Below are 19,495 nucleotides of genomic sequence, written 5' to 3'. Positions count from 1 at the left end.
GACGGAGTTTTTGTGCCTCGAACAAAGCTGATATCCGTCCGTTAAATCTTTTTCAAGCGAATTACACGTTTTTTTCCGTTTTATTTTTCATAAGACTGCAACAAAGGACTAATATAGGTTCCGTATGCAAGGACGAAAAGTTATCGGCAGTCAATACGTTGAGCTGATTCTATTGCAAATTCCATACGACTATTCAATTTGCTCTAGCGTATCGACAACCATTTTAACTTGAACTCGTGCAAATGCTAGATTTACGCGAAACTATTTTATTTTAAAGTGAAGTTATTATTTTTATCTCTTTCAGAAATGATATAGTATGATATTATAAGAGAAACATCATGGAGAAATATTGAATAGATATTTTTGGACGGTCGCGAAAAATACGAATAACAATTGAAAACAATACCGTTATTTTCTAAAGATTTAACATATATATAAAAATTAATTCGGCGATTATGAAGAAAGTTTTTATCCAGAGAGACAATCTAAAGACGCGTCAGTGCTTTCCGGTATCGGTGGTCACCCCTATCTTCGAGACGAAGGTTTAGGGTACTCGACACTCCGGTTACGGCAGTGGTTGTCTGTCTCTTTCCTCACATCCTCCGCACCACCGGCATCGCCGGGAGTAATCCGTGTGCATTTACGACCCTCGCTACGCGCACGGCCGTAACAACGTGCATGCGTGTCGGTGAGGGGCAGGTGTGTACACTCGGGTAGAAACGAGACTTATCCATGGGGAGAGAGAGGGGCGATGAAGGTGAGAGAGAGAGAGAGAGAGAGAGAGAGAGAGAGAGAGAGAGAGAGCGAAAAAGGGTGAGAGAGGGAGAGGGGGGGGGGGGAGAAAGAGGGGGGGAGGAGGAGTAGCGCGTGCCGCCGTCGACCATCCGGAGGCCAGGTGTAGCCTTTATCCATTTTACTCGCGTTTGTTACCCTCGGACCTCTACGATTCCGATGCACCCTCTGGGTCTCGCCGCTTCTGGGGCGCCCTTCGGTCGACGCGCGAGTGTGCGGGGAAAACGAGAAAGAGAAAGAGAGAGAGAGAGAACGTGTGGAGAAAGAGAGGAAAAAAGTTGCAGCGTTCGACGACCAGCGTTCCTTCGGAACATTGGCTTCGAGATACGAATTTACACACTGCGCCCCTCGCAAACTGACGCGCGCGAACGATGGCCCCGTGCCATCGTGCCGTCTCTTCACTCTCCCCACTTAAATCATAATGTTTAATTCGTAATCTATGTAGATTTGCAAGGCACATCGCGTGCGTTCCCCAGATTTATACGGCGCGCCACCGGCTAGAATTATTTCAATTTGTTGCGAAATGATTTCGCGTGAATAAATTCGAACAACGTGTACTAATATTGAAAATTGAGTGAAGTAGAAGCATTTGTTATCGTACCGAAATTGTACAAATGTATTTATATACATAAAGCAGAAAATTAATATGAATGAAAAACGATGTGCGACTTGCACATGTGTAGTCAATTTGAAAGTAGATATTTGTCACGAAATGAACGCTATGAATATCAATTTTAATTGGTGTATAAAGAATGCGTAAGTGAGAACTTTTATCGACTGATAATTATATAGCGCTGTATTGTTCGAGAGCATAACGGCGAGGAACGGCGCGCTGTTCTGTAATTTTGCCGGAACATCACAGGAAATAACCACACCACCTGGAATTTCAAAAATCCACTCCAGCTGTCGTGTCTGGCGCGATCGAGTCTAATCCTAGAGCAGCGCGCGAGGGAGATAATCGCGCTTCCCTTCGTCGTTCTTCTCATCGTTTCCCCCATTCACCCCCCTTGAAGTGACACACGCCCACGCGGAAATGACACCCGCCCCGGAGTAATCTACGTGACCCTCAATAACGATCTCTACGAAAGGCGTTCTTGCAACGATGTTGCCGATTTTCCTCTCGATTCCACGCTACTTATCGAACGCAAGCTTTTATTCGAAGTTGAGAATAAAAATAAAAAAGAAAGAAGCGAGTGATTTTAATCTAAGTGATTTTGTTCATTAATACGTGCATATAATTATGCGAAACTCTCCATTTTTGTTTGCAACATATTTGTAATAAATCAAGGTATATTGTTCAATCAAAAGCACCTTATTACTGTCATTCCGGCCAAAGTGATTTACGAAAGCGAGCCAATTAATGATCAGCCGCTGATAAATAGTTCCCTATTCTATAATTATTGCTATAACGATATAAAATAATATAATAATACGGCAAAAAATAAACGATTTTACCTGAAAGATATCTTGTTCTTTCTCTCTCTCTCTCTCTGTCTTTCTCAGGTTAAACCGACATTGACGAATTCGCAATATTTTTTTCTCGTCAACCTCGCGATACTAGAATCAACATCCTTCATCAGTTATCTCGTCGCGGACGTTCCATAGATTGGGACAACGTTAAAGAACTTCTCCGTGGCGAAGTACGACGACGACGAAAGCTTTTTGACGTGCATTAAACACGACGGCAACTAAGTGTTTCTCCACAGTGTTTCTCTTCTTACCGCGTTCCTCTCTCTTCCTCTCTCTCTTTCGGTGACAAAACTCCCGGGCTACTTCATTCTCCGAGAAGCTCGGGAACCGAATCTTTTATCAACGGCCATTCTGAGGAACGGTGGATAAGAGTACCATTTGAGAGGCGCTCTCAGAGATAAAAGAAGTTTTGAAACCAGGACGGAAGAAACTTTGGGTGGTTATTTTGAGTATCACTTGTTAGAACTCCTGAGAGGTGCCACGTAATACAAAGAGAAGCGTCAAGTCGCTAATAAGTAAATTCGCACGGTTTATCCTTACCCGAGGGGTGAAACCGCTGAAAATTTGCATAGTGAAATATCTGGATGTTGGACAATGATTACAGTAAATTTAAATCACCATCACAATATTTGTACATTAGTTGTGCTAAATATTTTTAATTGTTATATTCAATAGATATTATTGAAGAAAATATATTAGAAATAGGATACTTTGAAAGTTTGGCATACAATTTGATTTAACAAGATGAAGTTTTAACTTGGCTTATAAATATTGTCGATCGATTTAGAAAGTTACCTCTCTTCTTTATTTTTATAGCTTATAAGACGGATTTTACTTAACATTTCCTCGAAATGCTCGAAGAAGTTTTCGAATAGTAAGAGTCGGTGATCAATGAGGTGATCTACGCCACAGCCGGTTCTTCTCCGGAGAAGAACACAGGCAAGGCAATTGGTTATCGTGTTACGACGCCAGGCTCGCGTTAAAACCCAGTAACTGAATATCTCTCTGCCCAATAGCCGTCAAACGCCCGACAACGATCGAATTTGTCCAGCCGGGCATACCGCTTCTGGCGCTCTCTCTCTCTCTCTCTCCCTTTCACCCCTGTCTTCTCTCGCTTTCTCGGTTTGCCACTCTGCTGCCAAAATATATCGGTAGAACGGGTTCTCAACTCGATTGCATATCCATTTTGCCTCGAACCGATTGTGCAAACATATAAAAACTGATTTTAGGAATTAAAACTCCGCCCTTCTTTTTAGCTTGATTTTTGAAAGAACGTCTGGAGGAGTGGCTTTGAAAAAAATTAGACATCTGTTTTCCTCTTTCTTAGATTTTATTTTTTGTTAAGAACAAACGGTTTTGTAAATATTCACTTTAGACGAATTCTTTTACGTTAAAAAAAGTTTAATGTCCGTCTGTGTGACCGTTGGTTGCATCACTGCGAAGTTACAGTGGTGCGAGTCAGTCTGTCTCACCCGAGGGAAGACAATCGCGCGGCAGGTTCTTAATTGCCGCTGGCACGGCGAGACTGCGGTAGAGAGAGGCCGGTCATCGCCGCCGTCATCCTGTACACTCATGTTTCTGCACGCGCCACGAAGGAAGAGTCCAGGTGCGAAGTGCGTCCCACCCTCTCCCCCTCGAAGCGTCTAACCACCTTTCGACCGGCACTTCGTGCGGCGCGATCGGTAGCGAAGTTTTTGGGGGAGAGAGAGACCACGGAAAGAACTCGGACGCGGCGACGAGGAAAGGTGCCCGGGGACGACGGCTCGTTTTAAGGACGCAGTGGGCCCCTCCGGTGCCGCCGCGTGCCCCGTAGGTCGAGAAACACGACGAGACGTGCCGGCGGGCGAGGGGGGGAGGGGGCTCTCTCGCAGGGCGGTTTGTGCTGCGGCTGTGCCGCGCGCGCGAAGAGGCAGCTGCAACTGCTGTTCGCGAGATACGGTTTAGATCGTCGTGGCACGAGCCTTCACGGCATGTGTTTCCTTCGGCTTCCTCCTCGTTCCCTCTCGCGTCTCTTCCTCTTGCATTTTACTATCCCCTCCCACGTTTCCGCCTGTCTTCTTCCCCTTCATCTTTCTCGCTCATCGCTGTTGATTGTAGTCTTTCTTAAATGCATAGGATTAATTTGAGGTAAATGAACAGAGTACGGGGTTTTTTTTTTTTTATATCTTCTGGCGCCTCGCAAATGTGACTCCCACAATTAGAACGTTCCATTATAAAAACTAATTAAAATATTCAATCAGTGTTTTTGTGATGCATGCTGATAAACAATTATATCAATTTTTTCTCTTTCAATTCGCTACTGTAATTTTTTATCCAACTTGTATTGCAGCTAAATGAACGGAAGTAGATCTGTATCTCTCGGTACAGCTATCTGTTCGGAATTACTCTATTAGGTTCATCAGAATATGCAAAAACCCATCACAATTTGTACATTCGGAACATATCGTTGATGAGATCGCGATGTGCGAAAAAAATGGACACTTCATTGCGAAAATTGTAAGGCTGATTGAATCGGCTCATTGAATGAATTCTATGCTTTTTATCGTATCAATCGCATGTTACATCTATTCACGTACATCTGTTTCTCTGTTAGTACTTTATTTAATTAACAAAGTATGATTCGTATCGGACGTTGATGATTGCATGTTACACATTTTATTGCCGCCGAGACAGTTTCTTAAATATAGTAATTATGTTGTACTAGCTCTCTTCTTCCTGTATGCGAAGGGTATCGTTTAAATGCTTCTTTCAGGAATAGTCGGACCGGTGGTGTCCTCGTAGCCTTCTCGAGAGCACCTTGTACGCCATCGCGGTTATTGGTATCGAGCACGCGACCACCTTCGTGCGTAGCTAATGATTTCTGTTGATAACGATGAGGGTACGATGAGGGTATCCATGAGAAGTCGGTTTTCTGCGCGTTGCTGCACCGTTGCGAAACTCGAGTACACTCCGTCGTCGATATCGACTCGAACTATCACCCAACTCGACCTACCTGACAGCTGCATCGCGATCGGTACAAGAAATTCTATGACGAATGAATTGTCGAATGCATATCGCCGGAATCAAACTCGTCATATACGACTACAGAGGGTGTTCCAAATCTGCCAATTTTAATTTGACGATAAAATCTACGACCAACATGCAATTTTTTTCTAAACTAAAATATCGGAATACGATATATATTTTATGGACGATTGCAAATAACGGAATTTTTACGAGCCAAATTTTAGCAATGCAAAAAGATAATGTAAATTAAAAACTTTTTGCATTTTTATTTTTGGCTCGAAATTTGGTTGTGAAATATTTAAGTTGAAAAGCTGAAAGTTAAAAATGGCAAAGGCTGGCACGTGATTCCTCGTGCCACTTACACACCACCTTGGTCGAAATGTTTCTATACAGCTCTAATTTTTGGAGGGATAGAGTTCGTTCCTCCCTTCACGGACATCTGGTACGGGCCACAGGAAAATTAATGCACTTTTTCTCGACGTTCGCCGGGCTTCGCGCGAGCGTGTCACGAGAAGGAGAAAAAATAAAGACCGAGGTACCTTTCTCTTCAACTTCCCCTTCCGCCCTCCTTCTTTCCACCTCGCGGTAGCATCTGCCGCGTCTTCGATGAAGTGATTTCTTAGTGCCGCGCACCTTTTCCCTACTTCACTCTCCCTCTCTCTTCTCTCTTTTCCTCGCAGCAGCGCGTGCACCGCTCCGGGGTGCTGGCCCCGATGGGCCCGATGGGTGGAACCGAGAAATTTAGATTAGGTGCAGGTAGCCAGGTTGTGTACGCGCCGCCAGTACACTTACTTCCCTGTCTTCTCTCCATCTTGCGCTGGGTAGCAAGATCTTCTCTACCCTCTTCTATGACGCGCGCACCATTGGTTTTTCATCGCGCACTTCTCTTCCCCTCCTTCTCTTTCCTGGCGAAGAAATTGACGACGGAGCAGCCGCTCGAGCAGCTTCCTTTACGCGCGTACAAACGGCATTGACAGGACGCCGGGTTAGCGTCGTTCGTATCGCAGCTGACACGCACGCGCCACGTGGTTATTCAGCAGGCACCGCGCGCGTGCATCGTATGTATGTATGTATACAGGGTGTCCCGGCTCTCTCTCTCCGCATTTTCATTTGATCTACTACAAAGCGGATCATCTTCGAGCAATTTGGAGCAATTTAGATCTTGGCCAAAATTTCATAGCACGTCATGTTCTCTCACGATTTTTGATCGTCTAAATTTAAATATATTTGAACATTGAAAGCCATTTACTATCATTTATTTTGGAATCAACGTTTGATTAACTCATTATCGACGGATTACATATAGTTTCTCGATGAAACGTCCATGATCGTTTATGTTAATTAATATAATTACATGTTACATATTGCGCAATAGTAGTGCGTAGTTTCATAAAGTTGCTGACAAGAGATGAAGTGGAATGTTTACATATCTGCGTGAATCTTTCTATCATTATTATTTGCTATATGCGAATGTGTCAATTTTAAATGATTTTTATTGAAACAGTTTAATTATTTTGCTTAATTTTATTTCTTGAAAAATATTGATTCTAAGTTGATCCTGATTTTTAAAAAAAGATTTAGATTTTAATTTATATTTATTTTTATTTATCAAGAATTACGCTGGATGATTTTATTCCCAACAGCGTATCTAAACTGTCTTCGAAGATTTTGCTCGAAATAAATTCAAACCGATAGATAACAGTAATGCAATGATAGCTTGTTTTGATATCGATGTATATGCTAAGAGAACAGGTTGCCTTTACATGTAAATACAAGGCGGTCGTCGTAATGTTAAAATCCTCTGTCGACCTTCGAGGGGATTACTTACTATATAGCGCATGTCCGATAAATATTTTTGATGCCGCGAGCATACGTTTATGTGAGTGCCACGAGTTCGAGAGTGCGAGAAGGAATCTCCTTCGAACGAAGGGCTCGTTTCTCGAAGACGCCAGGCGCAAGGGTCGATGGTTATCTGACTTCCTGTCCGTTCGTACGCCCTGCGTGCCTTCGCGGTCGAACGAAAGAGAGCGAGAGACGAGCGGGAGAAAGAGGAGGAGGAGGCGGACGAGTAAGAGCAATAAAAGCCCGACCAAATAAATACAAAAGATAATCGACACCGCGCAGACAGTCGTGCGAGCAACGGAGGCTCATCCCCCATCTACGTTGCTCTTTTTTTACTTTTTCCGTCCGACTGGCATCTGTCGGTTCTGCTAAGTCTCCGGCGAAGCAAGAAACGCATATTGCCGCCAAAAGCCGCGGCGCAACAGGAAAACAAGCCTCTCGTTTCGCCACCCGGCGCGTTTATTACGGTAAATCGATGGGATTGCGAGCAAAATGTTACAAAAAAGTGCGTATAAATTTTAATCACCGTGAAAGATAATTTTTTAATCTTCTTTCGCCCAAAAGTAATATACAGGTTTTTATATTTAGTTGAGGAATAATATTTTTTTATAACGTTATATGTAATGGATGAATAAATTATTGTTGGGACGGTCGGCGAGTTTGCCGCGAATTTAAGCACGATCGTTAAGAGTCGCGTGCCCGTTCGATACGTAGGGCATTTACATCTTTTATGTATTGCCACTTATTATGTCGGGGCCGAACGAAAGTGCCGAAGTATCTTAGTCGACGGCTTTGGGAAAAAAAGGAGGAAACCGAACGAAAAAGAGTGCCGCAACGAAAGAGAGGAAGAGAGATGGGGCGAGGGGTTGTGGAGCCCAGGCACGTGACCGGAAGGCGGGGGGCAAAACGGCGCACGCGCCGTCGTCCTCCACCTGGCGCATCACCTGCTGCCCCCTGCTTAAGCCTCCCTGTCTCCATCTTCCTCCTCTCCGTCGCCGTTCTCCTCCTCCTCCACGTCTATCCTCGTTCTCTCCGGCCTCTCACTCCACCACCTTCGACTCTGCCCAACCCTTCGGCGTGTTGAGCTTTTCTTGCGAACCATTCTGCTGCCCCCCTCCCCCTCCCCCTCGAATGGCGAGTAATATTAAGTAGCTGATGCAATGCACTTTGCACATTATGTTTAATGATGCACATTCACCTACATACGAACGCGTAACGTGGTAGATGCTTTAAAATAATGATTGATAGTCACACTCCAAAATCCAAATGTTGATCTGGAAACTATTAAACATTAAAAATTTTAATTTCTTTGAAAGATAAGAAATATCCAAGCACCAATTTGTCGATAAATAGTTATTTATATTTTTAACTTGATAGAGATTTAATTTAAAATTTAATGAAATATTTAATTTTCTAATTTACCTGAAAATAATGTCAATTTAAAAGCGGGTTCGTTAACTGGCGAATATTAATTTATAATCACTTACATGTTAAAATAATTTCCTGTAGAAAGGAGACACTTTTATTATATTTATTATAATTATCAAGTTTATCAAAAAGTTCCTTTGTTAATTTTCCATTTATGATCATTTATGACCATTTATTCATATCGATAAAAAAAAAAGAACAAATTTTTGAATGTTAATATTGAATGTGATTTAATGAAGAAAAAATTTATGAAGAAGTCTTTTTAAATTACGGTATCATATAGCGAAAATAAATTACATTCATTTCCGGGTAAGAGTCTGAGAGATGCCACGCAGGGCTAAACGATCCTTCACACATTTTTGTAACATCTTGAAGGGCACGATGCTAAATTAGTGCGATACAAATTTTTCTACCCAGCACATAATTAGCCGGGCTACAAAGATGACTGAGCTCCTTGTAGGACGATGACGATGACTCATAATGAAGATGACGGCGTGTGTTGCGCAATTATCGAATGAGTCAGGACGTGCGTTGAGGGAAGCATGCGGCGCCAGGTGACAGATGCGCGAGCCTTCGGATGCTTTCCTGTATAGTTACAGGGTGTCCTTAATGAGCGAATCCATCCGTAACACGCACGGGCTATCGGAACGATAACGGGAAAAAATTTCCACCGATATTTAATCAAATTTGTCATTAGCAATTGAAGGTATTCCATATCCATCCATCTTGTAATTATAATTACGGAAACGAAAAAAACACGTGATTTGTTTTTGCGATCTATACGTGTACGCGCGTAATTGTTCATCAATCACATCGCACTTTTAATCAAGCGGACTTTTGTCAAAATCACATCTGGATTTTCGCAGATTTTGTCAATCGCCGCTACATTTAATTACTATTCGGCTTTATTACACCGCAGTGAATTGCAAGAACTATTCACATCTGTTCTCTCGCCATTTATGGCATAATCCGAGATAATTGATATGGATGGCATTAAAGATATATCACTTAATCCATTTGCAGCAACACACCGCAGCGCGTTTTATTTGCTCGGAAATCAGGGTGAGGTCAAGTGAAGATTGATCCAAAATCGATTCACATGCGACAGCGTATCGCAGCGGGATCGTAATGTTTTCGAGTATTGCGAATTTATCGAAGAGATCGGAGTACGCTGGGCTATCGGGCAACGACATGAGATCATTGTCCTGATCGCGACAAGCTGGCACGCCGGCTGCAACGTCGATGCCAAAGACTCCTCCTGCCAAATTGGCCTTCCGCAAATACGGCCGAGAATGTTGGAAAAAAAAGTCTTACGAATAGCCACTGATATTAATAACGGTTGAATAATTTCCCTATGTGTTTCTCCATATAGAGATTTATTATTTCTCACAATGAATTCGACGAGAATTTGTATACTTTCCTTTCTTTTTTCTAATCAAACGATGAATAAGAGAATATCGCGAAACTTTTATTTCCCGACATGTATCTTTTGTTTTACGTAACTAAAATTGATATTTTTTTTGTTGCAGGTAAGTCTTTCAAACTAGAACAATTTTTTGGATTTTTGAATTTGTCGGAAATGCGGCTTCGTCTTGTGAGAAACGTGAGTAATAATAAGCAGAAAAATACGTTCTATTTCTTATGTCCACTCTGTCTTATGCAAAATTTGCACAAAATATGACATTAATTATTTATATTGATAAACGAATTTCTATTCGTTGATAATATCTATATTATTCCATAGCATTCTTACTTAATTACTATAACAACAATGTTGATGAGTCATCAGAAAGTTACATAGTTTAATCTTTTTTATATATTTTTCATATCCCTATTTATTTCTAATTTTTACACTTTTCGTTCCTATGAACTTTCATTGGACTTAGTTTTACTTGGCGATCTACAGACGACAATCTCGGTGCAGTTATTCACTGACGTTGAAAGTGAATGCATTAGTCGCTGTTTATACGTGGGAGTTTGCGTTATTTGGGTCGCATCGACTGCTCTCTCCCTCTCTCTATCTTTCTTTCCTTTTCTTCCTGTTCCGCCACCGTACAGACGGAGAATGCTGCTCTCACTTTTGTCTACTTTCCTTTTTTCTATTTATCGTCTGCTTATCTTTACTACTTTCGCGCATAGCGCATGTATGCCGTGCGGTATAAACTTGCGATTAAAAAACCCAAGTTGATACAAAAGTAGAAGAAAATGAAGTGGTTTAAAATTCCTTTAATAAATTCTTAATGTCACGTACGGCTGTACAGAGTATTTCTGATGTTGCTATTGCCATGATATCTTAAGAAGAGCATCGATACTTTCTATCAAGTATCGAAGCGTCTATTCTTGGTTCGCAGGTTTGTTCGTGCGGTAAGGTCGCGCGTGCCGCTCGGTTGAGCTTGAATCGTCGCCGTCGCCCGTTGTGAATGAATTCGTTATCTGAGAAAACGGTCGCGACCCGCCTCGCGGTGCTATGAACCGTACGTCGTGGGGTCAGCCGCGTCACGAGGCACGAAATGCAAGGGTGTGGAGAAACAGGCAGAATGCTCAGAAATACGCTACGCGTGTATATATACATATATTCATATCCTTTCAATAATTTCTTGTATTATTCTGTAAACGGCAGTCATGCCACTGGTTACATATTTGCGATTGTAATCATACGGCTGCATTAAAAATATGCCTGCGAAATAAGAAAAATTTGAAAGGTCAAATCCTTTTTTAAAGTATCAAAATTTCAGTTTTCTTTTTTAAATCTTTTTAATCATTTTTTTTCACTTACCAGTTCAATAATTTATTCGTTAGACTTGTATTTATGATTATCGTAATAAGAATTATTTTCAGAGGAAAGAAAGTTATTACACTCAAGTTAACTTTATTAGCTCATTAATCCTGGCATTAGAAAACGAAACAGTGATAAATACGACGTGGTACAAACTTACCCAATCTTCTCGAGCTCTATCTGTTTCGCCTCTACAGAGGAATCTTATTCGACGAGCCTATCGAGGTCTCTCGTGAGATTACGAGTGCCGCGTTTGTAACGCATACGCATACGGGATCGCTGCGTTAACTGTATGCGCTCCCCAGCGGGAGTGTGCGATTCAATGTCGCCCGAAGCAGTCAACAACAATGTGTAACCGCTAAAAATACTCTCTTCCTTTCCGCTCGGTCGTCCTCCTCTGTACGGCCGTTCATGACTTTTCGTCTTTCTTCTGTCTCGTCTCCCTCCGCTTTCGCATTACCAACGAACGAATCCGTTCTGGACCGTACAGCTGATTACGACGAACAACAACGTCGAGACCTGCGGCTGTAATCCTCAATTGTAAAAATAACATCTTTGAAATTTTTTCTGATGACTCGGCATTACTTAAAATGATCCAGCTTTACGGATTATTTCTTAGATTCTCAACCTACCGCAATTGCTGAAATTTAATTGTCCTGAAACTGATTCGTTTTCACTCTGAAAGTTTGTGCAATATCTCGAAAAGAATTATTCTTATATTACTCCACTCCACTCGGTTATCTCTGCTTTAATTTGCAAAATATAGCGTGCATTCAATCGTTGTGAAGCGTTTTAAAATTTGAAGAGACACTAGACTAAAGTAGATATCTTCAAATTTTGGTCGCATTACTTGATAACTGTATTGTCATTTATGAAACATTCTTTAATTTTTATAAATTATAGTTTTATAAATTATAGTTCATATACATTGAACTAAACTTGATGATGAATAGCATATTATTATCTGTTATTATTGTTCTCGTATTATATATTGCTTATTGTTAGTTACGTCAAAAAGATTGTAAAGAATTTAATTTAAAGCTTCAATTTTATATATATATATATATATATATATATATATATATATATTATATATATTAAGAGCGCATTATGTCTCATTCAAAACACCATTCGCGTTTCATTCATACAACCATTTGTAAGATAAAATTGCTAACATATGCATCAATTTTTCTGCTAGTCATCTACTCGTCATTCAAAAGGAATTCTGTCAAGTTCTATACGTACGCGAGAAGTTTCTTGAATCACTGAAATACTTGGAAGCGCCATTCACTTATTTATTACTCGCAGAGCGCAATCTTGCGACATTATATCACACGCATAGTCATTCTTTCGTGACGTAGTTTTCGTACTATAGATTTGCGAGGTCTACAATACTATTTTCAAGTTTACCGAAATTAAGTCACTCGAGTTTTTAAGAAATTTGTGATTCACTCATAGTGAGTAACGAGATCAGTTTTATTTCTATTGTAAAAGATTGTCGTTTTTATCCACGATGATCTAGAAGAACTTTTGCGAATTCTCTGCACACCAATATCAAACTTGCACACACACACACACAAAAATATTCCTTGGAAAAACGATGATATCATGAAATAAAAATAATGGCATCGAAACAAATATCGGTATTATTTCCAACAATTTTATTGTCTCAATCGTTAAATATTTCTTATTCATAATTTCATCGATAGTTTTATTCGAAATGTGCTTACGTGAAAGTTCCAATAAATGCTGAAAATGAACACCGAAAACGTGACGAGAAAGTGAAGTCATGCTATTAAAAAAAGTTGAAAGAACTTTTCGTCTAATCAGCGCGCAGACGTGTCAGTTGCGATTAACATCGTATACGCAAATCGTCACGGCGCAAACGTCATGTCACGCGCGTAGCAGCTTTAGATGAAAAAGTATGTGCGTAAGATGCATTTAGTGAACGTTTAATTAAGGAACGGATAAGGAGATATACGGATATTAAATGATAGTTTCTTTTGATTAAGTAAAAATTATTTGCGTCACACATGCAGAGGTTTTAACTCTTCTGCGTATATATAGTTTATTAATTATTCATAAGTTTACTCGTTATTCATGAAAAGTTAATTCTCCAAGATTAATAGTTAAAAATATTTGTACAACGAAACTATTATATATATTTATTGGTTTTATTTGTTATCTTTATCATAATATAAATAATGCTGTATTTCTAATAATTTTTAATAATTTATATAAAACTTGATCGATACTCGATAGACAAATCTACGAGAAAAATATATAATATTTTCGACTCAGCAAATAGTTAAATTATCTAACAATATCTTTCAATCGATCATTCATTGATGCATTTGCGACATTTACTTTTCGGCATACCAGTTGCAACAGTGCAATTTTTAAATTACGCCGATAAAGTTTGTTAAAAAGTTAAATTATCGAGAATCACTTTTGTCGCCACGACGACGCGTGACGTCTATCGACGCAACTCGCGAGCGGGTCTACGTCACGCGTCACGTTACCTATCTACGTAGAAGCCGCGAGCACCGAGGTCGTTCATCGAGAATAATAATAACTAGCGGCATCGATGAGGAAACGAATCTTACAATTGTCCAGACGTCAATGGCAGGCATCTTGACGACGAACGTCATCGAGAAATGTCAAGGAGCGACAAAATTATACGAAAAATTTTAAGACATCTATACTAGATATTTAATAGCTATTTAATAGAGTTAAATATTTTGATTCAAAATTTGACAAAATTTTTACGAATGTTACAATAAAAAATTTGAAGTTTGAGAGGGAAAATTTAAGATTTAACAAAACAATATAATTAACTTCATTATTATTTTTTCACGTGAGAGATATATAAGTATAATTTATAATACGTATAAAATAATAAGTATATATAAAATTCTCTTAAGAAAAAATGTTTCATCGAAGTCTGAAAAAAGTATCGATATACCTTTACATGACGGAAGCATTGATAGTCATCCTAAATTGAAAGGTTTCGCCGAGGTGAAAAAAGTTTAACATTTCGCTGTAATCGAATCGATTCTCACAAACTGCCGCGTGCCCGCGATGTCGCTAACCACGTGACTGCATATAGACTATAAACTCGAAACGTTCAAGGTCTTTCATTGGCAATAACCCACGTTAATTCGAACAACAAAATGACTGGGTGTGATAATCGAGCTAGGTTTTCGCGCACTTATTTTTCAATTTTGCTAATAGTATTCAATTATACTAATTATTAAAAAATATCCTTATCATAAACTTACAACAATTTCTGAAACGACTCAATTATCGATAAATATCAATGATTTTTGACTGAAAAAAAAGTTTTGTTTATCTGTCTTGGAGAAAGAAACCGCATCTTCAAGCTTTCCTTTTCGGAGCACTCGACAAGCGCGACCGTTCCGAAAAGGAAATACAAAAGTTTATGAAGCACCGCGTTCAAAGTTTCAAGTATATAGTAATTCTGCAATATGTGATTCAGAAGAGAACGCTGATGCATCCCTTTTATTCATGCAGTTCTATAAAGACGTGATTGTAATATTTGTGCGCACATTCACACACGCCTTTGGAGCGAAGCTCCGCGCGGGGGTAATGAATTCCGTCAATGTTCTCTTGATTGTAAGTACCACGGTTTTTTTTTTTTTTTTTTTTTATTCGTTATGAAGCAAGATTTACAGCAAAATGGGACAGTATAAGCGAAGGGGAGGAGAAACGAACTGTTTTCCGATACGGAACGCTCGTTACAGCAAAAATCTCGCGCTTCGTAAAACATAACTTTTCGTCCGCACGGGACTCGTCTTCGTCGTCGTCGTGGTAGTCGTCGCATTGTCGCCGTATTACGCCGTACTTGCTCTCCACCCTACCCGCTGCAGTCCGTAGACACGCACGGGCGTCGGTTACGTGTGCACCACGGCCGCTTTTATCGCGGCACGCACACATGCGTGTGTAACGCTTTGCACGTATAAGTTACGCACACGCATTCATACGCACACCGCGTCTCGCGTCGGTCCCGGTACAGCGCCACCCCGAATACCGGATGTGACGACACTCGCGCACTTGGCCCGACGCACTCTCGAGATGTCTCTCCTACCCCTCCGTCCCGCTGCCTCCTTTCGCGTTCCTCGTTCGGCCGGAGCGGCTCGAGAACGCTCTCTCTCCCCTCTCGCCGCGTCGCGCGGCCCACCGTCGTCGGCCCGCTATTTACTCTCGTAGTTCCGGCGATGGCCAGTCGCGGCGTTAGCGGCACGTTTGTGTCGCATCTCCGTTCTGTCGACGCGCGCGGCGTCCGCTCTCGCGGCGCAGTCCCACGCGGCTTCTCGCGCGTGTCTACTACTTACTCGTTGCGTACTACGGTGTCTCGCGCACGCCTTCTTTTTTTTTTTTTTTCCTCTTTTCTTTAATGTCTCGCGTTTGTACCGCGCCAGTTCGCGACGTGGTTCCGCGAACACGCGCAACGACGAAGATGACGACGTGCGACGGTAACGAGTCGTTGGCCCGAGCGAGGATAGGTGTACGCGCGCGGCGGAAAAGAGGGAGAGAGAGAGAGAAAACAAGATACACACTCGCGGCCATTTTAACCGCGCGGCAGTGCGCTAAGCCGGGCCACCCAGTGTGTAATACGAGAGAGGCCATGGTAGATTGTGTGCGTGCCAGCGCTGCCGCCACTGCCGTCGTCGTCGTCCCCGTCGTCGCCGTCGCCGTCGTCGTAGCCGATCTCTAGTCTACTCGAACTGCGTCTGTCGGCTGCGTGCTTCGCATCTGCGCACGCGAGTCAGTCCCCGTATCGCGCATTAGCCGCATGTCGTTTTGCGTCTTTTCGCCGATCGCTCGTTTGCGTTCGTTAAATCGCGGAACAAGTGAGGATTGCTCGGTGACGCGAAAGAGACGAGGAAAATCACGCGGCATGGATCGATCGATGGACTTTGTTGTCATCCGTCGAAGGAAATCGCATTTCACCGCGAAAACAAGAGGTTATCGGTTTCGACTATTACTACGATTTCGCGATGTGATACGCGTAGTTAGAGGACACGCGCCGTGCGTGAGACGATGTTAATCGCGACGCGGAGTGTGATCGCATCAGAGTGTGACGCACGATGACAGCACTGACTCATGAAGTATGGAGCAAGGGAATCGTCATCTACGAGAAAGCGGCGGAAAGCGGGAGACAAAGCGGAGAAGGCGATATAAAGGTGAGAGGAAAAAAATGCGGCCTATCTGAAAATGTGATCGCGAAAGAAAGGAAACTGCGGTTCGCTTGCGCATCGGCGATCAAATTTGCATGAAACGCGACACAGTCCGCCGGGACTCTGCGCGACAAAAGAGCGCGAAAGCGAACGACCGCGGATTGCGAAGTTTTCCGCGCGGCGTAAGGCGACCGCGTGATACGGAATCTGCGCAGTAGGTACGCCGCGAAACCCCGCGGTGCCCGAACGTCGTCAACGACGCAGACAAGCGCCGTCGACGAAGAGAAACGTATGTGAAACTGGAGCTTCTACATAGCTTAAAAAATCGCGGACTCAAGTACAAATTTAATAGAATATGAGATATCGCCGATTTCTGCGACGTTACAGAAATTTTAAGTTCGTTCTTTTTAATTGCGTTGTGTTGTTTTGCATTTTAATTGTACAAGGTATAAATATATTTTCAAGATTTGGAATAAGAAAAAGAATTTTTTTCAACAAAGGAAAACAGAAAAATTACAAATTAAAAATAGGTTATACTCTAATTATATTTTAATTACTATTCAACTACTATTTTATTTTGAAAGATAGAATTCACGAAGAAACGCAGAAAATCCTAAGTAAAATTAATTGATTTTGAAAGAATCAGCTCTTAATGTTCTCTAAATTATATTGCAGTAATACAATAATTATCAAATTTTCATAAAATAATGTGTAATTAAAAGTGTATTTGGTATATAATATGTAAAGAGCGACTGTTAAGTACATGTGCCATTTTACTTTAAAATTTAAAATTTGTAGTAGGTACTGCAAATATTTGCATGAATCAAGCGTTCATGAAAATCTAATATAATTGCTAGTAGGATCAAATGCTATCTATTCCGCACTCTTTGTTGCGCTCTTGGAGCATAGCGATTTCCTCTTACTGTTTTTTTATTTGGAGATATCCCGAATGATTGATCACAGATCTGTCCGACACTCCCATTCGGGAGGACATTCTCATTCCATTTCAATATTTTAAACTCTTCTAGACACTTATATGCAATTCCGAAGGCATGCAAATCATGTTACGAGTGCCCTCCGCGTTCTCCTGATCGTTCTCTCTCTTTCTTTTCGCGCGCGCCCACGAAGCCTCTTACCACCGCGAATGACATGGGCGACGTGGTGACGCTTACGTAATGCCCGACCGATAAGACGGATAACGCGACAAGCGTCTTCGTCGTCGTCGTCGTCGCCGTCGTTGTCGTTGCCGCCGCCGTCCTCAAGCGCGCACGGTTTCGAGCGGGCAAGCGGCGCCTCTCTATTTTCGAACGTGCGAGTCACACACTCATTGTAGTCCACCGCCGCGTCACGGCGCGACGCCGCGCGTCCGAAAATGCTGTCGGACCGATAAAAATGTCACGAGGTAACGAGTCGGTCGACCGCGCGACCGAACGCGCGCTTCTCGATCAGTCGTGAAAATAGGCAGGCGGCCGCCGCCGCCGCCGTTTCACGCGACGTTTGCTAATAGATCTCTGGCTCCTTTATCTAGACGACGCGTACGTCCGAAAGATGTCGCAAAGATGTCTTTGAGACGTTTTAAATTATCGCTATGTCTTTTAGACGTTTTTTTACGCTTCTGTGATATTTGGGTAGATGCGCTTCTTGTATATGTTCTCTTTGTTTTCCGTTCATCAAAGTGTAGACACATACTTGTTTTGTTGGAAATGCATAGTTCTGAAAGAAAAATTTCTACATTTTAAATTGAAATGATTTTGCAAAGTTTAGATTTCAAAAAATTGCTCGGAGTTAATTCGATGTTAGAGATTAATTATTCTAATAAAATACATCATTGAAACTCATCTTCAAACTGAAGTCCGCTAAAGTCTATTTGAAATTAGAAAAATCCTTTAAAATCCTTTATTAAGGTTTTGCTATTTACTTGTACTTTTGAAATTTTGTCGCTAATCCATCTAATCTTTTGCGAAAGAGTTGTATAAGACACAATAATTTCTGTGCTAAATAAATGATGGTATTTTTTATTTATTAATATTTTAACAAAACGCTGATATATTTCCATAAATGTTACATTATGTAAAACTTTGAACATTATGATGAAGAAAAACGATACAGTATTGAGCGAAATGGATGCAAACCGGTAGTAACGAAGCAGCATGCATGGAGCTCGGATCGCAAGGGGTTAGAGAACCTAGACAATTGTAGAAGGTACAGTTAAATAGAGCGGTCTACTAGCTTGTCGCCGGCTTGCTGGCTCGCTTGTCGGTATGCATGGTATTCGAAAATCGGTCGTTCTGACCGCACGTCGTCTAGCTGCCACCGGTCCGATGCCGATGCCGACGCCGTCGTCGTCCTTGCCAGCACCGCGAGACTGCGGACGCGAGATTTGACGGTTTGTATCGATCGTCGACGTTCACCAAGGTGAAGCGACGACGGCGGGGTAACGGCGGACGAACAAGAGTTCCTCTGCGAGCCGATGACCTCCGTCGTCCAAGGACGCGGTTCAGGCGTTCCAGGAAGGTAAGGTCGCGTTTGCGAAATAACGGAGTTCTCCTTGACGAATGGGACGGGGACCATCGATCTCTATTCCCCTTACTCCGTCTATTTTTCTCTACCTCCCTCGCTACTCGTTCCGAAATCCGCAGAATGCTTCGTAACGTTTGTAGAGAAGGTCAAGATATGAGATATCTATTATATTCTCAATATAAAATATTGGACGTTTAATCGATTTACATCCATTCAATTCATCTATCACGTTTAGGTGCAAAATATTTGGTTGTGGCAAAAGATTTGTCGATTTCATGTTAAATAAAATAGAAATCCTTTGATAGTACCTTATAAAAGGAATTAAAAAATGTTTTTCTAGAATGAGAAGAGTCCTGGTTCGCAAATTTATCGAATTCAATGATAGTTTAGTGATAATTTTGTTATAATTTCATTCTTAGCTTTATTGTAGATATGATAAATCGCTTGTATAAATTTATCC

General features: G+C 41.6%; 1 protein-coding gene across 7 annotated transcripts in view; it reads left to right on the top strand.

Annotated features, from left to right (window-relative positions):
• Positions 1 to 19,495, top strand: part of LOC105675445 (serine/threonine-protein phosphatase 4 regulatory subunit 1) — a 123,387-nt gene that overhangs the window by 31,172 nt on the left and 72,720 nt on the right. The window contains exon 1 of one of the 7 annotated variants that reach the window (XM_067355612.1): positions 15,660 to 16,521. The exons of the other annotated variants lie outside the window; for them this stretch is intronic. The gene's annotated coding sequence lies outside the window, so the exon portion shown is untranslated. Of the gene's footprint in view, positions 1 to 15,659; positions 16,522 to 19,495 lie in introns of those variants that run through there. 7 annotated transcript variants of the gene reach the window in all.

This window comes from Linepithema humile, chromosome 5, assembly GCF_040581485.1.
Source record: "Linepithema humile isolate Giens D197 chromosome 5, Lhum_UNIL_v1.0, whole genome shotgun sequence".
In the NCBI taxonomy this organism is placed as follows: Eukaryota; Metazoa; Arthropoda; class Insecta; order Hymenoptera; family Formicidae; genus Linepithema; species Linepithema humile.
This window is presented reverse-complemented; position numbering and strand designations above follow the sequence as displayed.